Source organism: Pinus tabuliformis, chromosome 1_2 (genome assembly GCF_031772625.1).
Source record: "Pinus tabuliformis cultivar Carrire ecotype Pingquan chromosome 1_2, CPIR1, whole genome shotgun sequence".
Lineage (NCBI taxonomy): Eukaryota > Viridiplantae > Streptophyta > Pinopsida > Pinales > Pinaceae > Pinus > Pinus tabuliformis.
Genome location: NC_142298.1, coordinates 1,348,843,321 through 1,348,863,336, shown reverse-complemented (window position 1 = coordinate 1,348,863,336; position 20,016 = coordinate 1,348,843,321). Strand labels below are relative to the sequence as shown.

At 33.2% G+C, this 20,016-nt stretch overlaps 1 non-coding gene across 1 annotated transcript; it reads right to left on the bottom strand.

The window, feature by feature from the left end:
• Positions 1 to 19,222: 19,222 nt before the first annotated feature.
• LOC149211226 (U6 spliceosomal RNA) lies at positions 19,223 to 19,325 on the bottom strand. The gene has a single exon (XR_016253197.1). It is a non-coding gene; the product is annotated as a U6 spliceosomal RNA (small nuclear RNA).
• Between the last annotated feature and the right edge of the window lie 691 nt (positions 19,326 to 20,016).

Sequence of the window (20,016 nt, the reverse complement as noted above, 5' to 3'; positions counted from 1 at the left end):
AGGATGCCATCATAGCCAGACACTCTATGATGGTTTTCATAGATGCCCAACCTATAAAAATGAGTTACATTCTATTTCCAAAGCATGTCAGCAATGAAAGGATTATATTCAAGCCTATTATGACATGTTTCACTCAAATTCTTATCCGAGTGTTGAGAATCATACTTTCTTCACACTTTGTTTGATCCTCTCCTTAAATTATCACCTCAAAGGAAGGTTTTAATTATGTCTGTGAGGTGTGAGATTGATATCCTTCTACCAAATACCAGAGACGTCTTTTATATACTAGTTAGATTTATATTTTCCCTTATTTTTCTCATTTCTTTTTGTTATATGTATGTGTGGAGATGCGAAGACCTTTATTATATTTTATAGGAGGATCATGACATTGTAGGTGAGTAAGGATGCCTAACATTTTGATTTATTTGCATATTATTTTATCTCTTTTGGCGTATTCTAATAACATTGCTTATCATTGATGGCATATAATCATGGCCTCTTGTGCTCCTAGGAGATTAACCATTCTCATTCTATTACATTAGCTTGAACACTAAACATAATTGCCAATATTCTTCAAATGCATAAACATTAAATAATATTGGCAATATACTCCATCCAAGGGCCACTTTGATATTCTTGATAAATATTAAAAATACTTTTAATTTGAAAACATAATCTAAAATGATTTTTAATTGATTAAATATTTTTAATTTTTAAATATAAAAAATAGATTAACTATTGAAAATCTAAATATTCTTAAAAAAATGAAAATTAAATTCTTTATAAGCCCCATGCAACATTTAACCAAACCCATCCCCAAAAAAATATAAAAAAAAATTAGTGTTTTCCCTAAAAAAATTAATTATATTTTGGTGGTACTCCAAAAACATTTGAAAATTAAATTCCTTATAAGCCCTAAGCAACTTTTAACAAAACCCAACCCAAAGAAAATAAAATAAATTAGTATTTTCCCTAAAAAGTTAACTATATTTTGGCCACACTTCAAAAAAATGGAAAATTAAATTCCTTATAGGCCCCAAGAAAATTTTAACCAAACCCAACCCAAAACAAGTAAAAACAAATTAGTATTTTCCCTAAAAAATTAACTAGATTTAACCCATGCAAGAGGGGTTTATAAAAAGGGAATTGTCTTTAGTGCGACCTTTTGGAGTTTCCGGTGCCAGAATCTGGCGGAACAAATTGTGGTGAAATCTTGATTTGGGTTATTTAAACTAGTTTTTTGACTATATATATGGATTCAGCACCCTGGAAAACCTCTAGGGCACTTCTATTGTGCAGGTTTACCCATAAAACTTGTGATTTCAATGAATTCCTACCAGATTTTAGAGAAATTAGACCGGAAAAATCCACCGGAAAAGCTTCCAAAAAGTCGCACTAAAGACAACTCCTATAAAAAGCCCCTTTTTATGTTTGGCTTATTTAGCTCTGACAATGCACCTCATGAGTGTCAGAAATGAGCAGAGAGGCCAAGTGGAGGTGTTGTTGCAAGGAGAAGCACCTAGATGCTCTAGCCCTGAAGCTCGTTTACATCCTATAGTCACATTTGTAGGTGGAAATCCGATCCATGGTTGTGATTCTCCTGAGGAAGCAGATTATTGGTACTACCTACACAAACCATCATGAAGGACCACTTCCAAATATAATAGCCGGTCTCAAAAATTGATGACTTTACTAGAACAACCATGAAGCTCTCCTCCATCTCCACCCATTGGCGGGCGGGAACCTCGTTGCTTGCTATATTTATGGCGAGTGAAAGGGCAGTGTAGTAGGAAGGGGACACATTAGACATATTTATTTCTCGATCGTACTTTCCACCATTGTTGGACACATCAGACATTGCCAAGTACCTGGCACCAATAGGGCCCATCCTAGATTGCATTGAAAATGCAAAAAGTGATAGAATCATGGACACACAGATTATGAACACTTGAAAATAGGCAATCCAACTATATTAGGTGGTCAAAGTCGACCAACTCCTGTACCAAGTCAAGTGGTTCGCGAATGGCCAAGTTCAGCAGAAGTTTCCCCGTTTCATGGTGGCACTTAACACAATGGGGACCATTGATTTCTAAAGGGGGAGGACTAATATACTTGTATATTTTTTGCCACCCACCTATTGCACTTAGACCCCCAACATTGTTTCCTATCAATTTTCTATTTCTCAGCACAATTTCATATTTTGGAAGTTCTTTATTTTTAGCTGTTTTTGGGTCTTGAACTTATGGAGCCTTTGTGAAGCCCTGAATGGTGTTTTTGGGGAAAACAAGAAAAAATAAGACAAAGAATTACATTTATACTAGAAATTTGTTGTCCTCAAATAGACCTTGGTAATGGGCTATTGTGCACACCAAATGGAGATCATATGCCAAAGTTACAACCCCAAGAAGTTGACGTTCCAACTAACCCCATTAGGGCCCATAAGCTTTTGGCTCTTTATCTCCAAGGGTTATTTTTTTAGATGTTTAAGGTTTATCATTGTTTCTTAATGATAAAAAAGTCCCACAGGCTCATTCTAACATAGTTCAAAAGACATGTATCCATCACATATCTTCTCAAAGATAAGTTATCTTTTTTCTTTTTTTTGTGTAAGTTAGAAGATTATATTATAGAACAGAGTATAATACAAAAAATCTGCAGAAGCAGATCGAAAGCAGGGATGTACAATAATCCAGATCTAATCACCTGCTTAGGAGAACAAACACCAAAAGACCAGCCAAAAACACACCGCGCAGGGTGGCCCGAACTGAGCAAAATCCTTAAAACTGATATTTCCGACACATTACAGAGAAAGACAGCAACACAGATAAACTAAAGCCGAAACAGAAAGAAAGCAGAAGAGAGCAGACAGGTGCCTCCTTAGATATTTTTGCCCATTTGGCCGATGGTATCCAGCCCTATCTCCCGAACATGACGATCCACCTTCGCTTGTATGGCTGCAAGGGACTCGGGCTCATGCTCTGCAGTGGTTGCCGGCTGTGGGGTCGGGGGAGCCGAGTTGACAACGTCTCTCAGAAGCTTAATTAGCAGAGTTAGCATCCGATTGAGAGTTTTAACAGCCTCATGCACAGTGGAAATCCGGCTATCCAGCGAGCTGTTATAGTCAATTATTTTAGCCATTTGCGCCTCCGTGAGGTTCACCTCAGTCACAATATGCTGCTTCTCCTTTTCAATCGACTCCAGAGCCTTGGCGATGAGAGTCTTGGTGCGCCAGCTCTCCGCCTTTGTCCTGACAAACTGAGTTGCCCTTTTCGAGGGGGTTCCCGGGTCCTTCAACCAATCCACCTCCTCTGCAACTTCCTCCTCCGTTCGCCCTTCCTCCTCCTGCTTGGCTTGTGCTTCCAATTCAGCAATCTTCCGTTTGATTTTTGCTACTGTCCGGGTTTCATATCCTCCCTTCGCCTCCTGGAGTTCCCGGTTCGCAGCAGCACATCGGCTTCCTCCCGCATCCATCACTGACGCTTCGTGCTCCTTCCAACTTAAGCAAATCCCATTCACGGTCTCGTGCTTGACACTAGCTTGAAAGATTGTGAGGAAGACAGGGCAGTTGCCCGCTGCTTTATAGCGATTTCCCTTGTGCATCCTCATGAGGATGGTCTTAATGTCGTTGGGGGTGGGAGTACTTTGATAATAAGTGTGATTGAGGACCGCACAAGCGGAGCCGATGCAGGTCGAATTGGATTGAAAATGGCTGCTCCCAATCCTACTAACCTTGTGCCAAGTGTTTTGTACGTTCCAACGGTGGGGATGGTAGAAAGTTGTGCCTGAATTGCTCCGTATGCTTGCATGCTCGGCCTTCATCCGCGGATTCTTGATCCACTCCTCCTCATTCAGGATTGCCATTAATGTCATTGAAACCTTGCTATACGGATCCCCTCCAGGTGGATTGAATGTGCTCTTGCTGATGTTGTTCATTCTGTTTCTCGATCTGTAATGATCGCTTTTCTGAACCGCCTGCCGCCGCCAGGATCTCCACCGTTTGAGGTGTCCTGTCATCCCGTAGTCTGGTTCGGCCTTGCCTCTATAACCGGTATCCTCAGATTTCCGGTACCAAAGCCGAATGCCATCACCAATTAGGATTGGCGGGCCTGGACTAAATCTTTTTCCGCCAGCTGGGCGCATGCTTCCTTGATGATTGGGCAAGCGACCTCCTGCCAACACCTGTCCATAATATTGTTCGGGTTGTCAGCTCCATAGTTTGCCAAAAAATCCGCCAATCCATTCGCCTTTCTCCTTACGGTCTGGAAGACTATGCCTCTCATCCCTGTGATTAGTTCCGCTATGCTCTCCGTGGCTTTGGCTAGCCTCCAGTGTCGGGTTGCCTTGCTGACGCTTGTTCCTGCTTGTAGGCGTTTAGCCGCCATCTCAAAGATAAGTTATCATCGTCTGAGGTAGTTTTCTTTTATTGTTCTTGTAAATAGTTTCCCGCGTTTGATATTTATTAATTGAAGTTCAATCTCATTTTCTCTTTGTTTTTTTGTTTAAATTTATATTTCATTTTGTTCCTTCATAAATCCAAATCATTGTGGTTCATAGAAACTAGAGATCAATGGCCACTACATCCATGGAAACTATTCAGGTAGATCCACACGAAGGGATCACTTCTCTCCAATTGATTAGCAGAGCTAAACTCAAGAGCATTGAGGCAAATTGACCACATGACCTCCCATTAGCCAATTGCTTTAAATATGAGAACGCAATCAAGTGACCTAACCCTTGGGGCTATGTTAAAAGTTACATGTTAACAAACACATATAATTTTACATAAAACTTACCTTGATTTGATCATAACTCTTATACCCCTATTATCTCTTTATCGCCCGTATCATTCACAAACCCATTACATAATCTATATAAACTATGTACTTATCATTTCATAACTTCATTGTTGCTTCTATATTAGTATCAGTTAATGCTAAGACACTCATATATTTCGTGTAATGGATATAACCTTCAACGTCAACATTTGAGAACTTCCTTTTTACCTTTTTTTATCCTAATTATCAACAAGAGTATTAGATAAGAATATAGATAGATTTACCTTTTCAGGGAAATAATGTGATGAATTGTTCATTCTTATGTTAATATATTTAGGGAATAGAAGCAAAGGGAATTAAAATTATATATATAAAGTTTATTTGGTAAGTTTATAAAAATATAAAGTAAGTGTAATTATAAGATTTTATGTTCAAATTTTTAGTTGCTTATGTAATATCCCTTCCCTTAATAATAAATAGTAAATAATAAAAATAATAAATAGTAATATAATAATAAATAATAAATAATAAATAATTCAAAAATAATAACTAATAATAATAAATAAATCACTTAATAATAAATAATAAAAATAATAAATCATAAATGTTAAATAATAAATGATATTAAAAATATATACAAGAAAATAAATAAAAATAATAAAAATAAAAATAGTAATAACCATACTAAAACTCTAAATAAGAATAAATAGAAATAAAACAAGAAAACTATCAAAAAGAAGGAAATAAAACAAGAAAGCTAAAAATCAAAAGAAAGTTGCATGTAGACACATGGAGTGTGTGCATGTGGTTCCCCTTCCAATGTTGTTCTATTTAATAGATGGTGAGGAAGATGAGAGGCATTCCTGCATTCCATCATTCCAAGATTCTATCTTTCATTCTCTTGGGAGAATGGTGTTCTAAGACTTAGGAGTCACTGGCAGTAGTACGTTGATTGAGGGCTCGGGGGTGGCGAGTTGTAGCAAATCCTTGCCCAATTGAGCCTATGGTTGGGTGGAGAGTCGTCCCCAAAACCTTGTTATGGTATGCCTACTTCAAGCGCAGGTAAGCACTATTCATAGTTTGAATTTAGTTAATTAATTACATGTTTATTTGGTTAGGTAAGTGCCTCTATGATTTAAATTTAATGTTAATAAGTTAATTAGATATTTATTTTGGGCTGTTACATGTGGTATCAGAGCCAAGTTCAACCCTTAGGACCTATGGGCATTTAAAAAAAAAATGGGATTTTTTAACTCTACTTGTTTTGAAAGTTACAGGATCGTTACTTCAGGGAGGCCGCATGTCCCTTTTTGGTCTACAAACCCTCGTTGTACACGTAATTTTTATTTCAGGGTTTTCAAGCTGTGTCGTGCGTTTCATTTTGCATGTCAGGGTACGCTTCAATCATATTCTCCGATATTTTCCTTTAAGTAGGGCACACTTCTAATTAATTGATTATTTTCTTGATATTATCAATTTATCAGAGAGAATTTTTGAAATTGAAAAATGAAATATCTCTTTTAAATTTTTGTTAAGTAAACATAGAAAGGTAAAATGATTTGAACTCTTAATTTTGCAGTTTTTCTGCCATTGTTTGTTTCCTGTAAATTGTTTGTTTGCAGTTCTATTGCATCATTCTTTCGTGATATACTATTATTGCGTGGTGACATTTCTGTTGCTTTCTAGTATTTTGATTGTCCTTTATTCATTTCATTTACTGCAATGTTTTCATCATTTGGGGTTTTCAATGTCAAAAATGAAATTGAAAACCAGAAAATAGGGGAGAAAAGTTCTACCAGCACCTCCATAGGAAGAGCATCCTGACTTATGCTTATTCCGTTAGTTTTGATCAATGATTTTCATTTAGATTTGGTTTTTTTTCTCTTGAGGGCTTGGGTTAATGTTGTTTCTATGTCTGCATCGATTGAATTGTCTTGTGTTTTTTTTCTTCTTTAAATGCTCCAGGTTGCATATCTTGGTTGGCCTGATAAAAGTGAAGGATATGCCCTATGCGCGTGCTAAATTAGTTGGGTTGTTCAGTGTTGCAAACCTTCAAATTTACAATAAGTCTTCTTTTATTCTGTTTTTAGAATAATTTCTTATATATTCTCTTTTGAATGATTTTGGTTTCGAGTTAATGTAGATATGTGTTTTTAAAAATCTGGTTTAAAGGCCAACCCTTAGTTGCATATACATATACGGTTTTATCAAATTGAAAGTTAGGAATACGAAAGCTGTCATATAACTTATTATTATTATCTGAATTATAGTTTTTAATTATTATTTTTGGTGAATCTTATTCCGAAGGTTTCCTTCGATGTATTTTCATGGGATTAGAATATTTTGAAGCATAGATTCTTTATTCATTATACAAAATATACATTATATATAACGAAATATACATTATATATAACATGTGCGTGTGAGCACATTTAAAATTACATTCTTTTTCTGAGAAGTATTTGTAATTTGGTATTATATATTTATATATAAATATAATTTTTACAAGTACGATGTGATCAGGTATTGTATAGGTACCAATGTGTCAGTAACTGTTGTTGGTTTGGGTTTGCTTCGAATTTCTTGTGAATGTTCTCGTGAAGAGAAGTCCAAGGTTGAACTAATCGCCCGCAGTCTCTCTAATTTAATAATTCTTTGGTGCCTGCTGCAAGACACCCAAATTCTTTTTGTTGAAGGTTTCATATGATTTGATGAACCAGTAACGTCAGGAATGTAACTAGATATCTTTCATCAATTGGGGTGATCTTTCTGGCTTTACCCGAGATTTCATGACAGCCAAGCAGATTGTAAGTTTTATTCACCATTAGTTGCAGGCTGTTCATCAGTGGCTGCTGAGCCAGGCGAATATTGATTGTCTTAGGTCTAATATCTACAGACTAGTCTAACCGATTTTTGAACTAGGATGTTGGGCACATCTATATGGGTTTAACGCCCAGGAAAGCAGGGGTGGTATTGTTTGAACCTAGAAATTACATGCAAATGAAATAAAAACGTCTTGATGCCCCACCATATGCTCTATAGTGGTTTTATCATTGATTCAAATGTGAAAAAACTTTTAAAAAGTAAAAATATGGTATAAGCTCTATACATAAATCTTCCGTAGACTGAAATTCAGTAATAATGTCCTATCATTTCATTATGATCACATTGTCGGGAGAAACAGAAATCAACAACTTTCCCCTCATGTCATCCAAATAGATTTCTCAGGAGAGTTATATCTTAATACTCTTTTAGGCATGCATATGTCATGTTCTACTCTTTACCTATACGTCATAATGAGCATACAGACATTATTATCATCTCTCTATCTAACGCAAGTTGTAACTGTAGTGCAGTCTTATTGTAGACATGAAAAGAGTATGACATTGCTTAACTAGGGCTTTTAGTATGCAGGACTGTAAGGATTACAAGTTAAGCTCTATGATGATCAATTTTGTTGCAAAAATTCTGAACATTCTTTATATAGCTCATTAAAATTATGAAAAAAAAACTTCTTTTGTTGTTGGGTTATCGCTATTTTATGGGAGATGGTTAATAGAAGCATGCCAAGAGTTCTTATTTCCTAATATGCTAAACTGATAGAGACATGTGCATTTACTTAAAACTACAACATGGGGTCTGATAACAGAAACAAGATTATGGATATGATTGTAGTTCAGCTAAATTTTCTGATTGTAGTTCCTTGTTTGGGGCTGTTCTATCCCTGTTCTTTTTATATCAATTCCCATAATATGAGTATACTTCCATCCTGTCTTGACTCTTAGCCAGCCTTGCCCTCTCTTTCGAGTCATAAGGAGTTCAGGTCCAAATAATGCAAACAAATTCTGTGGCAATCTTGTGCAAGGGTCTATATATATAAGACAAGTTGTGGAATTCCATGGTAGTGACTCCTCCGACATAGATATTTGGAAGTCAAGGATCAGCCTGTTAGAGCTCGCAAAGGCTTCTACGGAGAGATCTGCTTGCTAATTTTTTGGATGGACTATAAATATTTTATTAATAGAATAAATAAAAATATTGTGAGAAATGTATTGAAATATAATAATAGGTGAAAATATTTGGTATATGTAAATACAAATTGTTAATCAATATAGTGTAGTAATTTTAAAATTAGTTATGTTATTAGATTATAAGTCAAATTGTGGCTGCAAGGATTCAAGCCCAGATCTCCATGGCCACAACGTGAAATTCTCACCATGTAGAAGTTTTTTTTTATTTTTATTAATCATATATGTAATTTCATATATATATTAACCATTGTGTTTCATTGACCTCTAGTCACTTTCTGCCCTCTGGAAACAATCTGATCTTGACTAATTCTGTTGCCATCTCTGCCCCTCAATACTACAGCCCGTGCAATATATATATATTTTGTTGTACAATTTCTTCTTCTGGTACTAGTAGTTTGAATACTTGGATAAACGAGTATAAGCAAATACCAGTTCTAAATAATTTGTTGAAGGAACAATTACCTACCTTGGATGAGGAAATGGTACTATTGATCTAGTGTGTGCAGAATTCTTGCCATTGTTGTCAAAAGGTACAATGGAATTTGCAAGAACACGGATAGCCATGGCCGCAAGCTAACAATCTTATGTCTTATGCAAGCAATTTTCTGTCTTATCCGGAAAATTATTATGGCTAAATGTATTGTAATTTAAGGGATTTGATATGGTGTTGCCTTTGCGGGTGCACTTGCAGGCAGGCCATATAATTAATAAAATTATTTTATTTTGGTGTTGGGGAGGAATAACCTTCCCAGTCATCCGATCCGGTTCTGGGTCGGGTGGCAGTGTCTCTTCTTATTATGGTGTGGAATATTTCTTTGGTTATTTGGTTTCTTAAATTTCCTTAGAGTAATCATTTAATAGCCATAAGAATCTCCAGATACATTCAGTACATTTTTTTAAATGATTTATTTTGTTAAAAGCAGTCCATTTAATTCTTCTAACATAAGTTATGATTTCTTAAACAGATACTCACAATATTTCACTCTACAACACATAATTTCAATTTATCCTAGCACATAAGGTCATGAATCTGTAGACTTAATATTGGTGTGACATATCATTTCAAAAGTCATGGTGAATTTTCTTTCAGAATTCAAGTACCTTCTTAAAACAATACTGCCACTAATATTCTTAAGCTTTATTCATTGGAATTTTGATTTTATGTTGAGACAATTCTCTAAGTTTTAATACTACAAAACTAGTGATTATTGATAATTTGCATGATCAATCACACAGTTTCAAATTTGGCAATGGTCTGATTGCATGTCATGCAGTAGGGGAAAAATATACAAAATAGTAGATTGAGATGAATTAAGAATCTTCAAAACTTTGTTGAATAAATTTGGCATGGTTAATACATATCTGGTTAAAAATTCACTGCATAATTATCACAACAATAATCTAAATATTTTGGCTCTTATTTTATGCTTCTTCAGTGATGAATCCTGATATTAAGTGACTGATTACAGTGTTTGGCTATCATTGCACTATTGATATGGTATGCTGGCATGTTTCATTTTACAACACAGTTTACATAGCACTTGAAGTATTTGGAAAATTGAAGTTGAAATTTGTCACCAATTAAAGTGCTCTAAAATAGTGAAATTTGTTCCAATTCACAATGGATAAACTCTAATATCTTATTAACTTTAGATGATCATTGTTCACTAGCATATGTTCATTATTTTATTGTTCAATCTGATCTAAAAATACAGAGATAACATTCCTTGAATGTTGAGATCTTCTAATAAATTTAATTTTGCACTGCCATTGCCATTCAGATTACATGTATCTGCTCATGTATTATTATATTCTCAATGGCAAGTTGTACAGACTTGGATTTCAGTTTAGATGTTGAGTATAATGTTACATGAGGTTTCATGATTCAAGTTTAATTGCATATAGTGGATAAAGATGTCTAAAGAGAAATGGAAAGGAGAAACTTGGATCAGATGTTTAAGGTAGTATAGAAGAAGTATCACAACAGGGGTAAGAAATCAATAAGAAGAAACAACCTATTTTAAAACATAATGGAAGAGTTTGGTATAATCATGACTTGGTACTCTAAAGGTATCACTATAAGGTCTATCTAAGGATGATGCACATAAAGAAGAAAGTATTGGCAATCAACTAATGAAGTTGAAAAATCAGGGTAATAATGAAGGTTATTTTAAGGAACCTGTAAGGTATGATAAATAGAATGATTGGAGAAGATAAGTTGTGTGCATAACAACATCTATAACAATGGGAGAGCCACATTGTAAATATTTCATAGGTGACTAACTATATGAATGAATTATGGATAACAAGATGTATGATCAGGAGATTTTATGTATTACCCAAGTTGGAAATAGTAACAACATTTCCAAAGGATATCAATACTATAGGAGAGAAGGAGAAGAAACCACAAGTTAAGTCAATTCCATTTTTAGCCAGTAGACATGGAATAGTAAGAAATCAAGACAAGGAGAAAAAGAAAAACATATCTATGAATATCGGGTAGGAGGAAATGAAGGGATGTTCTATCAAGAAGAAAGTTCTTTTAAAGGTATTGATGAGTAGAGCTAGAAACATGAAAGGTAATGGTCATAATGATGATCTACATATTTTAAAAAAAAATGTGAAGGTGAAGTTGCATGATGACCAAATGATAATAAACGAGGAAGATATAGGAAGGAATGTTGCTAGAAATTTTATACGGATACCTTGAGAAGGATTGTGTACATAGTGACAAAAGAAGTAAAAGTCAATTAATAGAGATTGTACTTGACTCATTATTTTACAAGTAAGACTTCCCATAACATTAAAACGGGTGGTTTCCACATAACACCTCACATTTAAGTTTCCCATGGATAAAGATGGTAGTAGTGTTTCCAATTGTTTCAAAATCTAAAATAATGATACTATTTAATAAGAAAGAGTCTTTTGCCCAACTTGAGGAAACTGAATTTATGATAAAGAAATCAAGTGGTATTGAGATACGAACTTTACGAACTCGACGAGATAAGAAAATATTTTTGGTGGATGAAGTGCTAATTGTTAAATAAGTCAACATGGATCAACAAATCCTCATGATATAAAGATTAAATCATGATGAAATAGTGTTTATATGCAATTGCATATAGCGATATTGGAATCAATAAGCCAAAGGGTAAATGGATGTAAAATCAAGGGATTTTAATTTTGAGATAGATGATTTAAATAATGATGGTATCACTAGTAATATCTTAAACAATGAAATTCACCAGAATTTCCTTGGGGAAGGAAGAATATATGACGAGAGATTAAGACTCAAGATGATGAGGCTCATGTGAAATTTAATGATATACCGTTGGTGTAAATGATCAACTACCTAGTAGAAAGAAATTGAAATGATTATTGAAAAGTAATTGACAACTTGATGAAAACATATTGACAATGTTTCATTATAGTGATATGCATAGGTATTATGACGTTATGTCAAGGTATATTGACATTTTCATTTACTACATGATGATAGGTATTTAATGTTCAATACTCATGATGGATATGATATGCATAACGTGGCATAGGAATTATGATGTTATAATATGAGGATTATTGACATGTGGTTCATTTATGTGAACTCATGATATGTCTTGATATACTTATGTGGATGGTATAACTGAAGCATGCGATAGTTCCATACAAATTTATGACATGCATGAGCTTGCAGTTCCTTATTATTTATAATGTTACGATTAACAAAGATGAACGTTCTCATGATGACATGCAAGAGTTGGCATGTGGATTATTTCCTATGATACTATGATGGTATGGTTAATGCATTGGATGCATGTTGAGATGTGATGATTCACAGGACTCCACAAATGGGCCGAGAGGGTTGGTTTATTTGATGATCTCGTGCGAGCCCATACGCACGAGGGAGAATAAGTAACACCATATGGGCTGGGGACAAAACTCAATCAACACTACATATGCCAGTGGTTCCTTTGTCTTGTGTATAGCTCTTGATGGATAGCTCTTGAAGAGCTATGGGACCATCTTGAGGAGGCCAAGTGCGTGATGTTCTAGGCTAGGTGCCTATTATTGGATAGGGATTCCGAAGTCTAGAAGGGATGTCAAGGACTTCGATGCCTGGGGCTGTGCACCTTAAGTAGTTGTGCAGGGAGTGGGCCAGCCTTGCGAGATGCCCGGGGTCATTGAGTACCGGACCGGATGCCTGCCTTGGGGCAGATGAGGTCTGAGTCAGGCGCGAGCCTTGGGGCCAGCCTTGGACTAGGATACAGACCGGGTCAGGCTTAACCTAGTGCCGAAAGTGGGAAAAAGGACAGAGATTCCTTCAGATTTCCGGGGTGTTGGGGACTTTCGATGCCTACTGGTTATACTAGTTCAGCAGAGGGTGTTGGCAACATGAAGTAAATAAAATAATAATAAATAATAAATAATAAAAATAATTCAACTTAACTTCGGGACGAAGTTTCTTAAAGTGGGAGAGTATGTAATATCCCTCCCCTTAATAATAAATAATAATATAATAATAAATAATAAATAATAAAATAATAAATAATGCAAAAATAATAATTAATAATAATAAATAAATCACTTAATAATAAATAATAAAAATAATAAAGATAATAAATCATAAATGTTAAATAATAAATGATATTAAAAATATATACAAGAAAATAAATAAAAATAATAAAAATAAAAATAGTAATAACCATACTAAAACTCTAAATAAGAATAAATAGAAATAAAACAAGAAAACTATCAAAAAGAAGGAAATAAAACAAGAAAGCTAAAAATCAAAAGAAAGTTGCATGTAGACACATGGAGTGTGTGCATATGGTTCCCCTTCCAATGTTGTTCTATTTAATAGATGGTGAGGAAGATGAGAGGCATTCCTGCATTCCATCATTCCAAGATTCTATCTTTCATTCTCTTGGGAGAATGGTGTTCTAAGACTTAGGAGTCACTGGCAGTAGTACGTTGATTGAGGGCTCGGGGGTGGAGAGTTGTAGCAAATCCTTGCCCAATTGAGCCTATGGTTGGGTGGAGAGTCGTCCCCAAAACCTTGTTACGGTATGCCTACTTCAAGCGTAGGTAAGCGCTATTCATAGTTTGAATTTAGTTAATTAATTACATGTTTATTTGGTTAGGTAAGTGCCTCTATGATTTAAATTTAATGTTAATAAGTTAATTAGATATTTATTTTGGGCTGTTACAGCTTATATATAATGTGTGTTTGTCATGGTTCACTTAGGGGTTATAGTGATAGTGATCAAAATCGATCCATGTGTCACCAATAAGAAACCAACCAGTCATCAATTCCTTTAAACATTGAAAAGCTTACCAAATAAACTATATATATATATATATATATATATATATAATTTGGTAAGTTTATAAAAATATAAAATGTGATTATAAGATTTTATGTTCAAATTTTTAGTTGTTTATATATGATGTGTGTTTGGTATGGCTTATTTAGGGGTTATAGTGATAATGATCAAAATCGATCCATGTATCACCAATACGAAACCAACCAATCATCAATTCCTTTAAACATTAAAAATAAATAAATAAAAATTATTAAAAAAATATTTTATAATATATTAATAGCAAAGTAAACTTTAAAAATTTAAAACATATTTATATCATAAATTTAAAATTCTACACGAGTTAATAAATATATTAATTATAATAATCATTAAGAGCGTACTGGTGATATGAAAATTTTCAAAATAAAAATGTATAAGGCATTATTTAACCTATTGGTATTAGTATTATAAATTTTAATATATAAAAATTAAATTTTAATATATATATTAAATTTTAAGATATATATATATATATAATAAAAACTATAATACTAAAGCATAAGCTGTATTTTTGTAATTTTTTAATGATAATTTTTTATTAATAGAGTGAGAAGATTTGGTGCGCTTTAGTATTTCATTTCTGAGTTTATAATGATATCTTTTTCTGTGGCATTTTGGTTAACAAATTAATATAAGAGAAGGGAATTTTTATTTTTTAATTATTATGAATTTGAAAGGTGTCTAAGAATATGAAATATATTAAATTTAAGTATTAGTATTTGTATAAATGTGAAAGAAAGAGATTAATATGTATATATATAAGTATGTATGTATTCAAATGGATTGGTCATTGTATTGTTTTTCATTTATTTCAATGTGGAATTTGTGAGGATATTTTTATTGAGATGATTTGAAATTTTTTGGAGTGATTTTGAGGTTTTAAATGATATTTTTGTAATGAAAATTTTATTGTTTACATGAGACTGGTTAGCATTGTTCTATAGTGAAATGTCTTTTCAACAATGCAAGAATCATGTTAAATAGAGTTTGTATGCAAAAGTTATGCCATTGGTAAGTTGAATTATTGTGTTGGTCATCATTTTTTAAATGGATGTCGTGTCAACCTATGTTAGTCATGCACATGGGGCTCGCATTATGTGGAATTTCAATAAGACTCTAGAAGTTCCAAAATCATCACTCTATTTGAGGGTTGATGGAGCCAACTATTACCCGATGTTGTTATGTTAAATATTATGCCACTAGGAGGAGAAGGACTTCCATTCTATGGGATTGTATTTTGGTCCATAATTGAGTAGAACATTTGAGACTGGGAAGTTAGAGAGAAGAGTAGATGCACCTAAAGTTCTCTTGTAGGCCACTAGTCTCAAGTAACTCCATAGATAGTACCTCTTCCTCTGTACTTGCATATTTCCATACTAAAGAAATGAGCACAAACGATACTCACCTTCTAGTTTAGTTTTCTCTCGGAGGGTTTGCCAAGGAATAATTTGTGTCCATTATGTATGGTGTGCATATTTCTTTCTATTCCATATTTCACGCACTTCAACTAATTTATATAATCATAAAAAATAGTAAATAAAGAATATGATATCTAAAAGGAATTGACTTTCATAGTATATATTTTAGTATTTTTATCATATATGTTGTGACAAACGTTTCTAGTAGAATATCCACAACATTTTACAAATAATATTCATATCAAAGTTGGGCTTCTTTAGGGTATTTTATGGGAAGTTGTAGGGAATTCAAGAACCACTTTAAGTAAAAAGTGGTAGAATCCTAACGGTAGCCAATTATAAGTCTATTCGCAATAACCCTCATAATCCAACTCAAAAGATATATGTGAATTTACAAGCACAACTAGCTGACATTAGTCATAATATGAACCTGGGTGGTAGCATTAGCAAGCAATATTGGACCATTCAGAGAAGATGGAGGGTCTAATTTAGAGATCAAATTAGAGGGGAAATCGTGAAATCATGAATAACGAGAAAAAAAAATCAAGAAAAAAAGCCTAGACGAACCCTCCTTATGGAAACTTTAGCAAGAAATATTGGACCATTCACAGAAGATGGAGGTTATAACTTAGAGATCAAATTAGAGGGGAAATTGCGAAATCATGAATACCGAGAAAAAAAATCAAGAAAAAAACTTAGGAAAAATAAGCTCAGATTGATGCATTAAAATTGAATCATTTTCTAAAACAATTAAAATTTTATTTAAGTATTCACCATAATTTTATTTCAATATTCACAATATAAATGAAGAATAAAAGATATCATTTTCTAAATTAAAGCTAAAAAACCATAACCAACCACGCGGGAAAGCCATACAAAAACACATGATCTAATCACACGGGAAAGCCATACAAAAACACATGATATAATTTTGTGAGATTATATTTTACAATATAATTTTTATTAGAATTATTGATTTTAGTTATTTGAAATATTTTTTTGAATTTAAAACTATATTTAAAATTTTGGAATAATTTTCAATAATTCAAATTTATTATTTTCATAATTTTTACCATTTTTAAAACAAAATTTATTACACATACCAAAAGAAAAGGGGAAGAAAAGCACGAAAGGCTTAGAGCACATATTTTGTGATTTTATTGTAATTAAGATGGTTTACATACATTAGATATTGGATAATAATAATGGTAAATAGAATGCAAAGCAACCCTAATGTTTTTTCACAAATTTCTCCAATAAAAAATTTGGTATCCAAGGATTTTTGCACTCTAAATTTTTTTATGTTTTGGATTTTTATGGGCATAATTTTTAAGACATATTTTTTAAGTCAATTTTATTTAACATATATCTAAAATATATTAAAATCATATAATTACATGGTAAAATCTGTATCATTGGAATATTCGAAACATATTTTAAAATATTGAATTTATTTATATATTTAAAATTTTATTTTAATTAATAATAATACAAATTACTAAAACCTATATAAATAATTTCAGTGTTAAAAACAAAAACATTAAAAAAAAAAAAAAAAAATTGTCATATGATTTTTTCAAAGTTTCGAAAAATTAGAGTTTCCCAAAAACGAATTGGCACGAGTTTTCACAGTTTCCTCAGACGAGAACGCAGGCTCTAACAACCACGTCAATTATTTATTAATTGTAGGTCACTCTGTAACTGTGGGGCCTATCTTTAACAATAAATACAAGCGTCTCCATACATCATGTATATTCTGCTTCTACCTCATATATCACAGACACTGTTTTGCAAGGTCTCTGTTGCTCGTCAAATATGAATGTATGCCGCTAACTTTTCGGCTCCACTGTTTTAAGAGCCTCTATAAATATGTGTCGCTGTAGATTTATTATACTCTCCAGTCATTTTAGGGTCAAGTAGTTTATGGGATTTTTTTTTGAAAGAATTTCCAAACAACCTTTTTGGTTTCAGTACTTTATGTAATATTTTATAATGTATTTTGAATGGAACTTATCGTGTAAATTTTTGTTGATATTAATACTTTTCATACTCTGCTCTCCTAACCTTATGTCGACTCACACGAAACTCAATACTGATAATGATTCATTTGCAGAAGATAGTGGTGAAGGTGGTGGGGATTGAAAACGTGAAAAGCAAGAGGAGAGCTATGAAGACAATTGCAGGAGTTGAAGGTAAACTTCATTAAGTAAAACTATCGCCAAAATTAATGTGTTACTAGTCACTGGTTTTGAATACTGATAAATGGTAGAAAGATATTTTATTACAGGGGTAGAGTATATTGCCGTGGATATGAAGGAGAAGACGATAACTGTGATCGGTGAAGCAGATCCCGTGTGTGTGGTATCACAACTCAGGAAATTCTTCTGCACGGAGCTGATAAGCCTAGGCCCTGCTAAGGAAGAGAAAACTGTGTGGTCTTAATGTAGTATATATTAAAGTTTGATTGTAAATTTTGAGACGTTTGATTGTAAATTTTGAGAATATTTATGGCTCTGAAACAATAAGAATTCATGTGAAGCTTCCTTTGAGAACGGAGATGAGAAATGGCATTATTGCAAGGTTCTTAAAATTGTTTGTTCATTGAAATGCATCACTGGTAATATATTAACTGTTCAATATGTTTATCAGCCGAAAGAGCTGTTTGTCCATTTTATTTGGCTCACTGTGCGATTTGTACGTTGTACTTTGAAGATAAAAGAATAATTTCCCTTTAAAAGGACTTTTTTTTATTTACATGTGGATTGGTTGTTACCTTCATTGTTACCTAAAATGATTCATTAATTACTTGCACCGTTACTTGAAATAATTTTAAAATTCGTGTAGGTTATTTTTAATTTTTTTTTTTTTTTTAATTTAGTTTTTGAAATTTATTTTGTTATGATGATGAATTATATTTATTTAATAGAAAGGTATCACCATAAATTTTGATGTGATTATCGCTTAAAACATGTTTCAAAATTTTCAAAATTCTTAATAATTTTAGGTTAATATGTATTTTAAATATTTTATTAGATGTTTTAGATATAAATGTCATAAAATTATATTGTTTTTGAAATTGTTTTGATTTTTTATGGAGTAAATAGCATGTGGTAAGTTGGATTTATTTTGATTTTGAATAATGCTTATAATGGTATATAGGTAGGATTGGTTTGTTGGTTGTTGAAGTTTTGATTTTCTCAACAATATTCTCTTTCTTTGGAATCTGTTGGATCTTATGAGCACTATTTATGTGGATTGTAATTTAGCTTGAATGAAATTTATGCACGGTGTGTTTTCTAAAATTTCTTATTTGATATTAGAGTCAAATTTCTTATTTGATATGAGAGCCCATATGGATCAGTTCAGAGAGAACCTAAAAAAATAGAAATAATCTGAAAAATTAATAGTTATGTAGTTACTTTGTAAGTAAGTTAGCCATCCATCAGTTAGTGAGAGTCTTTGCAAAACAACAAGAAAAATGGGATTCTTTGCAAATCTATTCCAAACACCAAAACACCAAAAACCTGATAAAAAATTAGAGTCTTTGCAAAACAACAAGAAAAATGGGATTCTTTGCAAAAACAACAAGAAAAATGAAATTCTTTGCAAATCTATTCCAAACACCAAAACTGATAAAAAATTTAGACCATTTCTGAAATTGTACGTATCATCCTTGGGCAAGGGCCATGCTAATCTTATCTGTGAAGAAGATAAGAGTCACCAACGAAGAGCGTGTGAACGCTACTCTCAGTGAAAATAACTGTTTTCGTGTGGAGGAGATGAACCCCGCGTGGAGCATCTATTAAATTGCTGCCATAACATGTTGTCATCGAGAGAGGAAAGAATCATTGATTGTGTAGGACGAAGTGGCCGCGTGAACCATCGAATACGCAACAGATTGATAGAACATAGATTTTTATAATTATTGGGGTGCAAACATGTCATCCATTTATACAGGTCGATGGCATTGCACCTGTTTGACATTTGAGGATCAAATAAAAGGACTTGATTAGTCATTCAGTTTCTTCATTATAATACTCAGATCCGCGAAGTCAACATCAATATTGGCCATTGAACATTTTGGTTTTTTGTGTCGGTTGTTCTTGAGGCAACCATGAAGATACGAGCCAAGCTATTTTCTGTTCCATTTGTACTCTCGCTATGCTTATGGGCAATAAATCAGAGGCGAGGAGAGTCAGGATGGAAAGTCCGACCTGTCGGGGTGAGCAATTTCACTGTAATGGAGATATATTAGAGAAATTATATGTTTTTGAATATTTAGGGTTATATTGTGAGGTTGGTCTCAAATCACAATTTTCTTGGTAACAAGGTGGGATTTTTACATGTGCATGAAGAGAGTAGTGGCAAAGGAACTTTTAGGTTGTAAGGGAACACCACAATTAGTGTCAAATGACATCAAGTTATTCAC